Here is an 18,442-nt window from a genome sequence, read left to right as displayed (position 1 = left end):
TGATCATCTGAGTATGTGTCCTACAGACGATCCTGCTGCATTTGACGTCCTTATTGCAAACATAATTTGTTGTGTAATCAGTCTCTTCAGACATCATCCTACAGAGATCCTCATAGAACCTAGATAGGAAACATTCCTCTGTCAGTCATAAACATATCTTTATTAAAAAACATTTTTTAGTTAATGATACTTTTACAAACACATGATATTATGATTGCTGAAAGCCTTTTATGTAGGGGAATCTGAATGCAATGGTCATAAAATAGATGCAGAGACAATGCGTTGCTTTACCTAAAATGAAGCATCAATGAGAGAAATTTTAAGGTAAAAATTTTACACAAAATGTTCTTCAATATATCAGAACCATCTCAACTATAACTCAGATTCTTTACATTGTTTTTTTTTAATGTAATAGATCCCAACTCACCTTTAGACTGATGTAAAAAAAGAACACAGCAGATGACAGACTCTTATTTATACAGTGTGGATCCCTAATCATTGTGTAATTAATTAAGATGATACTGTGTGGATTAGAACATTTTTTAATTGCATCACCCACAAATTTTGCCTTTGGGGGACTAATTACAAAGGTTTTAGAGATTCATTAGCAAACCCTTTAATCTCTTATACTCAAAAGATTAGTTATTTATTAACATTATGACATTCATTTTAGGTAAAATGCTGCAAAATATTTACATATTTCAAACTGTGAGCCCCATTTATCAATAAATCTTAATACCAGTGGCATATTTTGTTTAGTATCACTGCAATACTAAGGAATATGCAGTTGATATTCAGCATTGCTTGCCTCTCTGGTAAAATCCACCAATGTCTCCCTTCTCAGCAGCATACTCCACTCTGCTGCTGTAAATAAAATGCTGCCGGGGACAAGCTTACAATATGTGTCCTGTACATGCGTTATATATAGTCTGTACATGTGCATGACAGTTTCACCTGGCGGGGACCCAACAATGCCCAGAAAGCTTGTTGAAACCAGACAGGTAGTACTGAGGGTCCCTATTGCCAGCATTCTATGCTCAATTGTAAATACTATACTTGTGTTTGATATTTTGGTCGTTGATGCAGTGAAGGCACACTGGGCTGGTGTTCACACAGTCAAACACAGTGCAACTTATCACCTTTCATTAGCTAAACATTTGCCTCATATGTACCCTGTGTTAAGTAGCCATAGTTTATCTCTTGATGAAGTCTAGGGTCAGCTGAACATTCAAATTCACAATATGTGTTTAAAAATGAACTGAAACAAGTTGCACAAACATTGATCTACATAAGAAAACTTGTGTTTGAACCTTTTACAATTTCAACTATTTATGCACTAACACTATTTACTGTAACTTTAGTTTTTAGTCAAACAAACCAAGTACCGCAAATTGCTTTTATTCACGTTTCTCCAAGACTATTATATATTTTACTCACCCTGCAATTTACACTTCTTTACACATTGCAATCTCAATTATCCACTCCCTTCTTTTTAATACTCATGAACTTTTAACTTATTTTTATACTATAAATTTATTGTAACACCCACAACCTATTACCATAAAAAACATTCACAAACCTGCTACAACTATACATGTATCCACATATACCTTTCCCCAATTTCGCCATATGGCCAAATTAGCTAAGCCTTGTGATTTTTCTTAAAATATGTAACTTTAATCTACTACTTTATATGGATTATTTTGCAGAATAAAAATGGGTATGCATCTAATCGCTACTCATGGTGGAGGGCCTTAGCCAAGATAAGCATTTTGTGCCAAATTAAGCAAAAATGGAAAGGTGTTAGAGGACGTATCTGTATATTTATCTCTCTTCTGCTTTTATTTGCTGGTGACAAATAATAAAATCACATTCACCTGATCTCGATATTATATAAATCCAGCTAGCCTCATAAACATTACATGTCTCCCATCACCCTAAAAATCACTAAAATGTGATTTATGGACTGCATGCTCTGTTTTAACAAATTAACATCCATCCATGACCTTTTAATTTCTGAACACCTCAATATGCTAGCTATAACAGAAACATGGCTCACACAATCAAACACTACAATTCCTACCTCTTCAGGACACAGCCCTTTCTTGGTTCTAATCCTATTTATAAAATCTATTTTGATGTTCTTTACTATGAATCCACCTCCTCTTTACTATTTCTATCAGTCAGAGTTCCACAAGGCTCAGTTTTAGGTCCTCTAATTTTATCAATCTATACCACATCTCTTGGCAAACAAATCAGCTCTTTTGGATTTCAGTATCATCTGTACATGGATGATACTCAAATCTACCTATCCATGCCAGATTTATCACCATCTGGTTCATGTCACTGAATGCCTTTCTGCCATTTCATCTTGAATGTCACCTCGACACCTCAAACTTTATATTTCCAAAACAGATATATCAATATTTCTACTGGCAAATAGTAGTTACTAACCTGATATCTCTATCAATGTTGATAACTCAAAAATCAGCCCTACCCCACAAGTTCACTGCCTAGGTGTCATCTTTAACTAGTAACTGTCCTTTGTTTCCCACTTTCAATCTGTCACAAAATAATGTTAGATACTGTACATCTAACAACATATCCAAAATAAACCATATCTTACACTAAACACTGTAAAAACTCCAATCCATGCACACATTATCGCCTACATTGAATATTGCAATCATCTCCTTACTGGTCTTCCCAAATGCAGACTCTTACCACTATAATCCATTTTGAACACAGCAGAGAGGCTGATCATTCTCACTAAATGTTCATCATCTTCTGATCCACTTTGTCAGTCCCTGCATTGGTTATCTGTATTGTACCATACTAAATATAAAATACTTTTATTTACATGTAAGACTATTACCCAAACTACACCAACATACATCTCTTCACTTATCTAAAAATATCTCCAAACATGACCTCTTTCTTGCTCCCATTCATAATAACAGGACTTTTTTATGGGCTGCACCTACTCTGTGAAATGCCCTCCCTTGCACTATAAGACTCTCCTCTAGTTTCCAAACCTACACTTGTTCCCTGAAAACTAATTTCTTCAAGCATGCTTATCAAATTCTGGAACTGCACACATAACTTTTATAAACATTCCTAACTAATTACACCCCCTTTCTACAGTCCACACATATCTGCACATATTTTCTTTTTCTTCATGACAGCTGGCCAACATTGCTGTTTGACCATAATGTATAGCCCAGCAAGAACCTTTGGAATCTAGCACCAATCTTTGTGTGTCAATGCAGATTTCCCGATAGATTGTAAGTTTGTGAGCAGAGCCTTTTTTACTCTATGTATGGGGGTCATTCCGAGTTGGTCGCTCACTAGCTACTTTTAGCAGCAGTGCAAACGCATTGTTGCCGCCCACCAGGGAGTGTATTTTCGCATTGCAGAAGTGCCAATGCTTGTGAAGCAGAGCACTTAGAACAGAATGTCGATTGTCCCTGCACCACTTATTTTATGGTATATGTTATAGTGTCCTAAACCAACAGTAAAGACTAAATATAGATAATAAGTCTCTTTAATTACGATGTTGGCGGTGCTCCCCTGAGGTAATGACAGTATCATGAAAAAAAGGTTTTGTCTCTGAAAAGTACCAGAGACAAGAAAGTAACCTCTTTGTGGGGGCACTCCTTGATATATCAAAAATATGGCTTATTGTTTAAGAATTATAATTTTTATTAGTTTAATATTAAAATAAATATGTAGAAAAAGAGGGAATTCTTGTATCTGTGACTACATTCCTATAATATGAAATATCTATGTAGTAATAATTTCTTGAACCCTTGGTGAAAGATTTTTTCATCAGCTCATTGTAATTTATACCACAAACAGTACTGCAACAGAATTGCTATATATATACGATTTTTTTCCATCAGCTTATTGTACTTTTTACTGCAAACAGTACTGCAACAAAATTGCTATAGCTATACACTGTAAATAGATTGTAACTATGTATCCAAAGGTTACAGAAAGGGTATTGAGTAGGTGAAATAAATTCAGATGCTGTGAAAGAAAAGCTTGTCACAGTAATCAAATAATTGCATATAGAGTAACAAATCAGCATATAAAAATTAATAATATCCGTAATTAATATCCCTGGTACAGAAATATAATTAAGAGCGGTATGGCATAATCCGAGGTAAATTCCTTATACCACTCTGGGCAAAAGAAATTATTAATTTGCAGGAAATAACAGGAAGGCACAAAAATAATTCTGGTATGTACAGAAATTACTGCAAAGCACAACCTTCTTAATGGTAAACCTGAAGATCAAAGTAATTTTAGCTTTAGAAACCATTAATAAAAGAATAGTACCAGTGCTGATTATCCATTGGTCTCTGCTGCCTTCCCATGTATGAATTAGATCACAGTGAATGGGTGGTGAGGGCACCTACGGTCAGTACTTGGTAGGAAGAAAGTAGTGGTGCTACTACTGTTGGGTGCCAAGGGTAAGAGCAACCCTGGAGATTAGAGTCATTGCAGGGAGACTAAACCCAAATATCCCGATGAGTGGGCACCAGAACATAAGATTGTGTGAAAGATAGAATGAAACTGACTTTTGCTGTTTTAAACGTAATGTCCTATCAGTGTCACTGTAATAATCTGTTAATTTAACCAGAGTACAAATATAAGGTTGTGACAAATAGTAGGAAATAGTCTAGCATAAGCAGTCAAAACTGGCAGGTGAATAATAAGTTGATATATAAATTGGTACTAATAGATAAATTGTGAAGACCAGTTTATGAATCAAAAAGTCAGAAAGGAGATGCCGGTGCCGATCGTGCGTTGATCTCTGCTGCCTTCCCATGTGTGTGATTTCCACAGTGAATGGGAGGTGAGAGGATCAACGGTCGGCACGGGTGTGAAGGAAGAAGCGATGTTACTACTGTCGGGTCCTGCGGGTCTGCGCATCCCTGGTAACTGTGGTTATTGCAGGGAAGCCAGTCTCGCATGGACTCGATGAGTGGGCACCAGAATACCTTGGATGGTAAGTATAAGTCCGTGCTATCTCTATCTCGATGTGCCAAAAACCTGTAGCCATCTCCTGCTGCCCGAAAGCCGGTCCCGAGTGCGCCGCACAGAGAATCCGGAGGTGACGTCACCGTGACAACACTATTGTGTTGGACGTACGTTTCACCCAGGTTGAGGGCTTGATCACCAAGATTCCTGCCTGGGTGTCCCTCGTGAGTTCTTAAAAGGCCGCTGTGAGCCAATTAGATAAGTGTATCCATCTGGTGAGCACAATATGCTGGCAATAATGAATCGTAGTTCCATAATTATAGTTAAATGTATTGTCCGGAGAGATAACCATTGATAAAAAAGAAACTACTGTGTAGACAGCAACGAAGGAGAAACATTTTTTTTTATTATTATTTTATCTTATATAATTAATAAAATAAAAAAGGAAAGAAAAGCAAACAAAACAGAGAACAATAGAAAAGAAATACAAAGTTAATGATATAGTGGATACTTCATTATGATAATGAGAAACAGTTGATTAATCACTAAATAGTAATCAAAGGGAAGAAAGAGAGAAAAAGCAATATGATTAATAGAGATAATAATAATGAATTGTATTATTAATTAAATTGTATAAAAAGGGGAGAAAATAGGTATAATAATAAAAAAAAGGTAAAAGATGATATATAATAAATAAAATATAGATCGATGGAGTATTGTATATTCATTATTAACCAATTAAGAGTTATGTGGGTGTCAATATTTTTTTTTACATTAAACAGGAACGAAATGCATTCATTTAAAAAAGTTTTAGTCCCTTGGTTGGAACATATAAGAATATGAAATAGTACAAAGAGGAAGGTTACATATATTTATGTTTCGCCCAATGTCTTATTCACCTGTCCGTATGCATACAGGTATGTATACATGCGTGACTGTGCACCAAAAAAAGGGGGAGGGGAAATTAAGATGATATATAGTGACTGGTTATTATTATCTAGGTACCAATCAAACAGACAGGAAGGCACCATAATTGATTTATTCATTTAATCCCCATGGAGACAAGGATCCAAGCCTAAAAATCAATTTTGTCTCCTTTCTAAGGAGTTCTTTATTGAGGTCTCCACCTCTAAGCCCTAATTGGATTTTTTCAAGACAAAAGACTCTCAGATCTTCAGATGAACCATGGTGCATACTCCTCATATCAGATTCAATATTCCTGATTGTGCCTATATGTTCTAAATTACGTTGTTTTTGCATACGTGATGTCATCCCTACATAGAAGATCTGACACAGACAGGTTATGCAGTAAATCACATTTTTCGTTTTGCAATTAAGAAATTCCGTAATGGAAAATATCTTCCCATATTTGTCTGTAATTGTGTCCTTCTGTAGAACATGTCTACAGATTTTACAATTCCCACAAGGGAAACTACCGCAGATAGTGGGTCTCTTGTGTGGTCTTGCCGAAAAGTGACAACTAACTAGTCTGTCTTTGAGACTTGGGATCTCCTCCAACTCATCTCAACATGATCTTTTAGAATTTCATCCAAGTCTATATCTGTATGCAATATAGGCCAATGCTACTGAATTATACGTTTGATTTCGTGCCATTCAGCATAAAAGTTTCCCACGAATCTGATTTCCGTATCTTTAGTCTTGGGCTTTTTCTCTTTGAAAATTAGCATGTCCCTTTCTACCTGCCTGATTTCATTCCGGGCTTTTTTGATCAGTCTGTTACTATAGCCCCTACTGTGGACTCTATTGGCTAGTTCTTGACTTTTTTCCAAAGTATTATTATCGGAACAATTTCTCTTCAACCTCAGAAACTCCCCCTTAGGGATATTTCTGACTGTGGGAGGGAAGTGAGAGCTTGAATGATGGAGTAAGGAGTTAGTTGCAGTAGGTTTTCTAAATAGTTCTGTTCCAGCGTAGTTGTCTTTGTCGCGAAAGATAAAGAGGTCAAGAGAAGAGATTTTAATTTCGTCGGCCTCATAAGTGAATTTTAGATTTAAGTCATTCATGTGTAAGGCTTGAACAAAAACTTGAAAAGATTCTCTGTCTCCATCCCAGATTTCTAAAGCTAAAATTATTGATCTTCAGGCTTACCATTAAGAAGGCTGTGCTTTGCGGTAATTTCTGTATATGCCAGAATTATTTTAGTGCCTTCCTGTTATTTCCTGCTATTTAATCATTTCTTTTGCCTGGAGTGGTATAAGGAATTTACCTCGGATTATGCTATACCGCTCTCAATTATATTTCTGTACAGGGATATTAATTACGGATATTATTAATTTTGATATGCTGATTTGTTACTCTATATGCAATTATTTGTTTACTGTGACAAGCTTTTCTTTCACAGCATCTGAATTTATTTCATCTATTCAATACCCTTTCTGTAACCTTTAGATACATAGTTACAAACTATTCACAGCGTATAGCTTTAGCAATTCTGTTGCAGTACTGTTTGATGTATAAAGTACAATAAGTTGATGGAAAAAAATCGTATATCTATAGCAATTCTGTTGCAGTACTGTTTGTGGTATAAAGTACAATGAGCTGATGAAAAAATCTTTCACCAAGGGTTCAAGAAATTATTACTACATAGATATTTCATATTATAGGGATGTAGTCACAGATACAAGAATTCCCTCTTTTTCTACATATTTATTTTAATATTAAACTAATAAAAATTATAATTCTTAAACAATAAGCCGTATTTTTGATATATCAAGGAGTGCCCCCACAAAGAGGTTTCTTTCTTGTCTCTGGTTCTTTTCAGAGACAAAACCTTTTTTTTCAGGCAGCAGAGCGGCTGCAAAATCATTTTGTGCAAAACAAGACCAGCCCTGTAGTTACTCTTCGTGTGCGTTGATTCTAATGACGGAGGGACGCCTGCGTTTTTCTATGCACTCCCTGAAAACGGTTGGTTGACAACCAGATACGCCCACTTCATGTCAATCTTCCTGCGGTCGGTCGTGCGACTGAAAGCTTTGCTAGAACCTGTGCAAAACCACAAAGGACTTTGTACCCGTACATCGCGCGTGCGCATTGCTGTGCCTACGCATGCACAGAAATGCAAATTTTCAGTCTGATCACTGCGCTGCGAACAACGGCATCTAGCGATCAACTCAGAATGACCCCCTATGCCCATAATTATCCAGTTTTGTTTTTTCACTGCTGTTTCCAATAGTATGGAATATGCTGAGCTATATAAGAAACTGTTAATACATGAATAATACATGGGGACCATACCACTATCACCAACTATTGATGGTTAGAGTGGTACAGGGGCAAACGGCGTAAACTTAGTTTACAACTGTTTGTTGAATACTGAAAGTATTCCTGGTTGGGAGGACTCTTGCCTCTTTGTAAGTAAAGAACAGTAACAATGGCTGTCTTTTTGTAGGTCTTAAGGTATTCTTTCTGCCATAGGTTTACATTGATTCTACCTTATTGGAGTAGCAACACAACTGGTTGCAGTTGGTGTTTATGTCTGTGTCATTGGCTGGGATTTAAGTTGTTGATAATGGGTTGGCAGTGGGCCCACATCTAAGCTTCGAGTTGTTGGTGGTGAGCAGGCAGTTGACAGCCATCTACACCTATTACTTCATTATTTATGCAATATGGTGATACAATTGTTTATTCGCTACCATTCTTATTTTTCACCTTTTAATAAATAATTAAATAATGCTAACCCTTTCTCTGTCAATATGTGTCCATGCCTCTTTTGTAGATATGTTATTCCCCTATTCAACTCATTTAGAAATGTATGCTGATAGCAGCTGATAAAAGTCTAATATGTTTCAATAATTAAGCAACATTTTAAGTTTTAATGTAAAGGCAGTGTTGATGTAAGCTAATTTGACTGGTTATACAGCATTGAATTCTGACCTTTAGTTTTGATGGTTATTACCTGGGCCTACTGTGCCAATGGAAAAAAGGAATGCACTTTCTTTATTATTATGTATTACATGATTATTTTTGCATTTTTACAGTGCATTTACTGTACATACATGCAATAAGGACCTGATTCAGAGATGGGTGCAGGTCATACAGCTGCTGCATCTTTGGATGCAGCTGCTATACAAAAATATGCTAAAGGCACAGGAGGCATCTCATGTAAAAATATGCCAGTTGCCAACTTCTGTGATCTGCTGCTGCATCCACAGATCAACTGTGTAAACTTTTGTCATCTGAGTAACCCTCAGTAAAAATCAACAATATAGATTTCCCTGTGCGCACAAGGAGCAGCAACCCAAGTAATATCCAGAAATGTGTCACTCAACACATCACACTGGACCTTATTCAGTAAGGCAAGTAATTGCAATTATTCAGTCATTGCAATTTCTGCTAAAAAGCAGTTACTGTGATCAAATAGTTGCCGCCCAGAAATTGAGAAAAAATGCCCATTGCAGAAATTGCAAATGCATCGCAGTATGCGGGCTGATCGCAAAACCATACAATTACCGAAACATCTAAGAATTTTCCTATCTGTGCCTGTAAAGGCACAGATAGGAAAAAAAATTATTGCAACACAGGAGGCTGGAAGTGGTCATCACTGACTTCAGAGGCCCTCCTTAGAAACGCCTGGGCACGTCTGCGTTTTTTCAGACAAACCCATAAAACTGCAGGTTTCTACCCAGAAACTGGTTTCCTGTCAGTCAAACGGCATCTGCATTGCAATCAAAATGTGCACACATTTTCTGTTGATTACTCACGTGTGCACAATGTGAACACTGCGCATGCACAGTCGTTCGATAATTGGATGAATTGCGATTCACAAATTTTGCAATCCTTACTGAATGAAGTCCATAGCCCACAATAAACAAAGAAATTGAGATATGGCCAAAGGTAGCACTCACTTAACATGGATAATTCGTCCTCATTAAAGGATGGAGAACAAGTGTCACAATGTATAATGTACAATGTATAATACCATAAGGTATACACACACCAGTTCTTTGTTTAACTATGGTGTTTCAGATGATCCAGGAAATCAAAATACTTATACTATGTCAGCAAATTACTGTATAAAATATGATATAAAGTTTTATGATACTGTAAAATAATGAATTCAAAGTGGTGTGTACTGCACTCACCATCTAACTGGGTATTTTGGGCCTTGTTTATGTTCTTTATTTTTCTTGGGCTTCATGTTTCTTGCCTGGTACATACAGACCAGCAGGTACATCCAAATTGAGGAAAGCGGTCTGTCAGTCAGTAATTCTGGATCCCAGCTGTTGAGAGGCCGGCGCCAGGATTGTGATCCGATTCAGGATGCCGGTACTGGACTTTCGAGCAGTGTCGGGATTCCAGAGATGGTCAACTGCCAGGATCCCTACCAGATCCCATTTATTCGTTTGTTTGTATTTTTATCTGTATTTAAATTCATCTTGGTAACACTAATATTTATGTTTCACATTCAAAAGGAAATAAGAAGAGTTTCTCCATAAATAAGGAGTATAGCTTATAACAAGGATGTTGTCAAAAGATCAACAATAACAATATTATGATGTCAACATTTTTAAAATGCCAACAGGCAACATGTAAATAATACAAAGTAACAGGGTTAATGTGGGCTGTACGGTATACCCTAATTTTAAACATAAAAGGTGCTACCTTGCTAACACTTGTAGTGCTACACAGAAAAAAAGAAAATTTATGTGCACATTCTAAACATGAAGAGCACTGATAATCAGAACAGTTTTAAATAACTCTATAATTTAGCATGAAGTAAAATTGAGGTTCTAAGCACGATTTTGGGCCAAAAATGCAGGCGGGCCACTAACATCCCTAAAATGTGACATTTTATTAGAATTTACACTATGATAGATAAGACCTGGATACAATTTTAAATTATATCACATATTAGGGAAGTTTGGGACCCACCTGATGAGGTCACCATGGCGAGGTAGGTGTGCTCACATTTTTGGCCAAGAACCTTAATTTTACTCCTTGCTAAACTGTAGAGTTTATTAAAATTGTTTTGCTTATCAATGTTCTTCATGCTTAGAGTGTGCTACTGCATTTTCTTTTCCTCTTTTTTTCACATGTCAGTATTCCCAGAATATCGACAGAGTTGTCAGAATAATGACATAAGAATACGCTACAGTCAGGAGGGTTAGCTGTTTGAGGGAGGGTTAGGTTAGGTAGTAAGGGTATTAGGTAGGGTTAGGTACTAAAGGGATATTTAGGGTTAGGATGGGGCAGAAATATTCACCTGAATACTAGAAGTCACAGTCACATGACCACCAGGACCTAGAAGATACAGCTGGAGCTGCTGGGTCACCAGGAAAGATATGTTGACATTCTTACAATCTCAACATTTCATCACTGTCTACATGATGATAGTCATCAGGGTCAACATCAAAATTATGACCATGTAACATTATAACCATGTAAACATTTCATGTTGACCTGATGCCCATCAACATGATAACTGTTGAAAAGTCATACCTCAACTGTACCAGCCTCTTTAACTGGAATAAGACTAAGGGCCTGATTCAGAATGTTGTACAGAAGAGGGCATACATGCAGCTTCCCAGTTACCATAGAATAGGACTTTCATTGTTGCCCATAGTTCCCCTCTTCCTCTGCCTGATTGACAGGCAATGGCCTAGATGGTGTGAACAGGAGGCAGATAGAGAGCAGCATTTCCTGGGAGGGGAGAACCAAGAGTATCCATATCACCAAGCAGACTTCCTGGCCTTGCAACTCCTTTGCAAAAATGTTTAAAAAAAACAACTTTTGCCTCTCCAAATATGATTCATCCTAAAGTGCGGTTAAAAAATGATCTTTGAAAAAGCAGATTACTTCCTAGGACCATTCTTCATCCAAGAAATTGTATAATTTTTACAGTAAAACTGCAACAAATTAACCCAGTCATTTATATGTCTGAATTTAAGTCAACTTTAATTACTTTACTAACAAACCCCAGAAGCTTGACACAAAAAGGTGTATGAATTATTTTAAAATAAGTCGAACCAAGCTGCTGTTAAATGATAGCCAACCAATGACCGATTACAAAAAGCAAACAGTGCTGTACTCATCAATCAATGCAATATATATAAAGACAATGCTGTGGTTAGAATAAAAAAAATATTTATTCAAACAAACATTAGCATATATAAATATCTCAATCAAAATACATACCATACATGTATTAGTATAATTATACGAATATTGCAATATATTAATATAATCATGTGATTATTGCAAAAAAAAAAAAAAAAAAACGCAAACAGTAAAACCATTCTGCCTGCTAGAAATCCCCTTGTGAGCTTGCTGCACTTTCCACACTGTGGGCACGGGGGCTCGCTGTGCTCGTCACAGTTTATATTCTCCCTCTATTGATGTCGTGGACACCCACAGAGGGAGAAAAGCCTGTGGCGTCGGTATTACAGCGGTGGCATTTCACCACCTGTCGGGATTCTGGCATCAGCATTGTGACTGTCAGGATCCCGACAGGCGGTCTCGTGATTGCCTCCCATTAATAGACATTTATTACGCAAAAAAAGGTGTCTCCCTTTTTGATATATAGCTAATCATAAAAAATTATATAACAATCAGGCTAAAAAAAGGTACATTTCGCACTGCTACAGTCCTTGTGATAAATGTTTTGCTGGTATGTATTATATATAGCACTCTGGGGTTGTGAGTCCACTCCTGAGAGTGATAACAGTAATTCGTATTTACCAGCAATATGTTTTTATTTTTGTCTGTTGGGGGTATTCCCTTTTATTGTTTAGTGCTGGTGGTGCGCCCCAGGGTTTTTTGAACATTTAGGAGCAAAAAGAACAATTTTCTTCCTGCATAGAGACAGTGGAAACAGAGACAGAGGGAAAACGTCTGTTTGGGGGCACTCTTACATGTTTGCAGAAAATGTATCCCTACTATATATAATATTGATACTTTAAGGTATACTATGTTGCAGGTACAGTCTGTTGCAAAAACACTTTTCCTATAATTACACTCACAGAATACACCTAAGATTCCTTCAGAAAAAGATGTCTTAATCTGCATTAACCTCCTTATTATTCACATGGAGACAATTAAGTGCCTTCCTGTTATTAAGTAGCAATATAGTAAAGATTTAAAATATTTTCACCCACACACGGTGCATAAATATCTATAGCTGCGTCAAAATACAAGCTATAAACAGAATGATTTATATGTCCTTTATATAGACTACATTTACCTGTTTGTCTACAGTATGTTATTATTATTATTTTTTTTGCCAGGTCTTCTTGAGTAGAGAAACCATTTTTACAGGGTATAAAAACCTATCTTAATTGCAAACCATTAAAAGTTATGTTTTTAAAAATGTTTTTACATGTATGAGTGCCCCCAAACAGTGGTTTTCACTCTGTCTCTGTCTCCACCGTGTCTATGCAGGGAGACAATTGTTCTTTTTGCTTCTATATATTAAATACAGTAAAGCAGCAACGGTAAGTATGAGTAAAAATTGATAACATACATCAAATAGTATTATAAATGCTGAACATAGACCATTACACATCATACTGAATGCTCTGTGTTCATCAGTCCTAAGACAATTAAATCATAAATACAGTTCCTCTCCCCTGGCAACATTCTAGTCTCTGACACATGTATTTGCCCTAGCCAGAAGTCAAAGTGGCATATAATCTGGGTATCTTTTTATAGCATCGCAGGCATGCTTAATGTTCTTGGTGCTGTTGGTTGCACAAACATTGGGATGGCATCCAATAGGGCAAAGGTGCATGTAGTATTGATTAGACAACAAGCCAATTCTAATAACATGCAAGTCATTAATGATGAAAAGCTGAAAATCATGAGTGCTATGGTTGACTATTCTGGCTCAATGTCTTTATCCTTTAGTCAGTCATCCCTCCAGAAGAAATTTGAGGCTGGACAAATATCAGAAGGATGGCTGCTGAGCTAGTACACATTTTACTGCATAATTACTGGCAAAATAATTTACATTCCTTTATGTTAGTTGTTTCACCATTATCTATGTAGATAATTCTGGTTATGGCTGGTTCTCCTGGCTTCTTACTCCCTTGTCACTTCCGGATTCTACTGCTGGGAATAAGTATAATGATGCACATAAGACTACTAGATCAGTGACAGCAGGTACTTTTAGGCTACTTAAATCTTTATTCAGTTTTGACAAATATGGTGGGATTTTACTGTATTTGCATTCTAAGATTTTGGACATTGTGCTCACCTGCAGTCTATTGCATAATCTATGATTGCAACAACCTCCCCCACCAGATTATGCAATAGACAATGAGCAGTCAGTTTAATTTGTTGCATCAGGTGACACTTTGAGCACAGAAAGTGCAAAGCAGATTAGAGAGCAAGTAATTAGAAAGCATTTATCAAGTAAGTTTACTTACCATCATAATTTTTTGTATTTGATAAAAAAACCAATAGGATAAATGCCCTTGAGTTGACATATCATGCAGTGTAAATAATGTAGAAGTGGATCAGTGTTGAATAGCAATCTGGCAATTTTGATGATGCAATTAACTAGAAATGTTTTATAATTTAGTATAAAAAGTTGATTGATTGCTATGGGCAACTTCCTCAAACTTCCCCTTTTCCAATGCTTACACTGATTTGTAAATCATAAGCACTGTTCAAAATCTACCTTTAAACATTGTGCCTTTGGAAAAATACTGTGGTTGTCATTAGAATGCAGGTAATTGTGTGCACATTTTAAAGTACCGTGTATGTTGTCTCAACAAACATACAAGTCCAGTTGGTTTGTGGCATATTTATCTTGTTATGCAGTGACACTGTTACATGTGATACCTTCTACCAATGAAAAAACTATTGGAAGTGGTTTCCGTGTTGATTTGTTTTTGATTGCATTCAATCAGATTTTGTTTCTGTGGAATGAATCATAAATGGGAATATTTGGCAGAGTTCTAAGCAAACACAACACAAAATGTTTGAATAAGCCATTGAAAAGCACAGTTCAGTGAAATTCAATTTTTAATAAATTTGAGTTTTGATTGAGAAAAATGCTTATGTATCCCAACCATGTCCAGATGTTCATTCTTAGTAAATTTGCATCCAATGACTCTAACTGGCTATGTTAGTACCTTGTGACTCCATCTACATCATTATACAATATTTCAAGTGTGGCACTGTTTGATGGGCGTACATCCATTTCTGGTCTGATTTATTGTGTACAGAACCCTGCAAGAATTACTACACATTCTAATTACCATTTCTGTATATTGGCCCTCATTCCGAGTTGTTCGCTCGGTATTTTTCATCGCATCGCAGTGAGAATTCTCTTAGTGCGCATGCGTAATGTTCGCACTGCGCATGCGTCAAGTAACTTTACTAAGAAGAAAGTAATTTTACTCACGGCTTTTTCGTCGCTCCGGAGAACGCATTGTGATTGACAGGAAATGGGTGTTACTGGGCGGATGTACGGCGTTTTAGGGGCGTGTGGCTGGAAACGCTACCGTTTCCGGAAAAAACGCAGGCGTGTCTGGAGAAACGGTGGGAGTGCTTGGGCGAACGCTGGGTGTGTTTATGACGTCAGCCGGGACCGAAAAGCACTGAATTGATCGCACAGGCAGAGTAAGTCTGGAGTTACTCAGAAACTGCTAACTCGGTTTTGATCGCAATATTGCGAATACATCGGTCGCACATTTAAGATGTTTAGATTCACTCCCAGTAGGCGGCGGCTTAGCGTGTGTAACTCTGCTATAATCGCCTTGCGAGCGAACAACTCGGAATGAGGGCCATTATTTCTTCTGTTGAGGGCTATACAGTATTATTGCTGTTGGACCTGCTCACACTCACCGCTTCCTTATTTTTCTACACATTTTAGATTGATAAAGCAACATTGCATTTAAAAATATTGTGTAGGATTATGCATTTGTGGCATTTACTGTACTATGGTCCTTTTTCAGGTTTGTTAGCAAATCAAAATGTTTTGCAATTGGTCAAATCCATGTTGCACTGCAGGTGGGTCAGATGTAACATGTGCAGAGAGACTTAGATTTGTGTGGGGTATGTTCAAACTAAAATCTATGTTGCAGTGTAGAAATGAAGCAGCCATTATTTACCATGCACAAAAACAACACAACTCACCCAAATCTAAATCTCTCTGCACATGTTACATCTGATCAACCTGCAGAGCAACATACTTTTGTCCAATTACTTTCTTTTTCGGTTTGCTAACAAGCCTGAATAACCCCCTATGAACAGTGATTTGATGTATCTTTTAGCTATCCTTAAGTATTTGAGTACAATCTAATGTTAAAGTACTCACGTTAAAACTTGACCAACTGAACATATCTAGTGTAGGTAAGCTTGACATTATTTTGTGCACAAAAATTGTATCTGCACACACACACTGTATTTTCTTAATCTACGTTTGAAACATAAGTTCCATCACAGACCCCTATTTAAATTTGTGGTAGTAACCATCTATTGTGGGGGTGCTACCAACTACAGCTATCATAGATACACAAAAGAAAGAAGGAAAGGGCTGTATTATCGGTGCACATAAGGAAGATTAGATCTGGTTATCACATCTGCCTGTATTTGATTAAAATTTAACTTTTATTGATATCTGTTTAAAAACGAGGCATTCAGGCAAAAAAAGATGTTAATTATGTCTGTTAATTATGTATTAACATCTTTTTTTGCCTAAATGCCTCGTCTAAGAGCTTAATAATAACTAAACATACAAATGAATATTGATCCCATTATGGAATAATAGGATACACACTTCTGGATATTGGAATAAGACACGTGGACACACATTTTAATCTCTAAATCACCTTTATTTCATTTGCACTATGTATGTTTTGTCTATGTCACAATTTTAACCTCTATGTTTCGCTTATACTCATGGTTATGTGTAAGTAATGTACACAATTTTTAAACAGATATCAATAAAAGTTAAATTTTAATCAAATACAGGCAGATGTGATAACCAGATCTAATCTTCCTTATGTGCACCAATAATACAGCCCTTTCCTTCTTTCTTTTGTGCATTATTTTGTGCAGTAAGTATTTATTCGGTGTGTGTTTACAGTGTATGTACAGTATGTCCAAAACTTAATGATCTTAATTTTGAGCAAACAAATTAGGAACGGAACCATTTCGGTAATTTTTTAAAGTAAAGCTAATACTGAACTACAGTACTGGGATGCAGTCACTATATTGATATTCAAAATGTTGACAACTGTAGAATCTGGACATTTTCACATGTTAGTCTGTGGGGGGAGGGTCAGTGTTAGGTTCATTATAAGGTTAGCTTACTTACTGTACTATCAGTACTATATTTCTGACAAAATAGGTTTAGGAATTACTGGTCTGGGGTTGGAGCTATTAAAAAAGTTATAGATAGTTTTTTTTTTTTTTAAAAGAAGGCACTCATAATGGACTCTAAAATAAAACTTATCTTTTGGAAAATACATTTTGGCCCAGGACAGGTTCAGGAACCCAGTTCCCTGTTTATGTCCTATATAATGAGAGGTTCAGGAACTGAGTTCCTGCTGGTTCCTGCTGAAACATAGCACTGAGTACCACCAATGAAATGATTACTGTAATTCTGGATCAGCTAACTGCCTGACCTAGAAGAAACTGACGCATTGCCGGAGCCGCTAAGCATGTCGAAATTCTACATGGTGACATTACTACCATGTCAACAGTTTAATGCTGCCATGATGAATGTCCAAATGATGCATGTAGAAAAAACAAACCCAACCCAATACTGCTTGCTAAAATTGGAAGAAATATACAGCATCACTGTCATTCAGGCTTCATGATGAAAAGCAATAAAAATGTTTAAAGCAAACAAAAAATAACAATGTGAGAAATTTCAAAGAACACAACTAAAAAATCTCAATATGTATAGTTTGGAGCAGAGAAGGAATAGGGGGGACATGATAGAAACTTTTAAATATACCAATGGAATTAACAAAGTCCAGGAGGGAAACATTCTCCAAATGAAGAGAAGCAATAGGACATGAGGACATGTACTGAGACTGGAGGGGGGAGGATCAAGGGAAATTTGAGGAAAAATTACTACACAGAAAGGGTAGTGGCCAAGTGGAATAGCCTCCCATCAGAGGTGGTAGAGACTAAGACAGTAGAACAATTTAAACAAGCATGGGATAGACACAGGGATATCCTTACAAGGAAATAAGGATAAAATAAGGATTGAGATAAAAATATGGTAAAAAAAAAAGGGGCAGACTAGATGGGCCAAGTGGTTCTTATCTTCCATCTAATTCTATGTTTCTATGTTTCTATGTAACTATAAATTAAAGCAGATATAAAGACTAAAAACTTGTATTTTATACTCCTTAGCAGCAATTACTAAAAATAAGTTATATTGCCATACAGTAGTGTCGTTTAAAAATGTGGCATCTCTTCGCTAACTCTCACATTTAGTTTTCCCCCCAGTAATCTCAGCAAAGCCCATTTCACATCT

Source organism: Pseudophryne corroboree, chromosome 7 (genome assembly GCF_028390025.1).
Source record: "Pseudophryne corroboree isolate aPseCor3 chromosome 7, aPseCor3.hap2, whole genome shotgun sequence".
Taxonomy (NCBI): Eukaryota; Metazoa; Chordata; class Amphibia; order Anura; family Myobatrachidae; genus Pseudophryne; species Pseudophryne corroboree.
The sequence above is the reverse complement of the archived record's forward strand: the minus strand, read 5'-3'. Positions refer to the sequence as shown.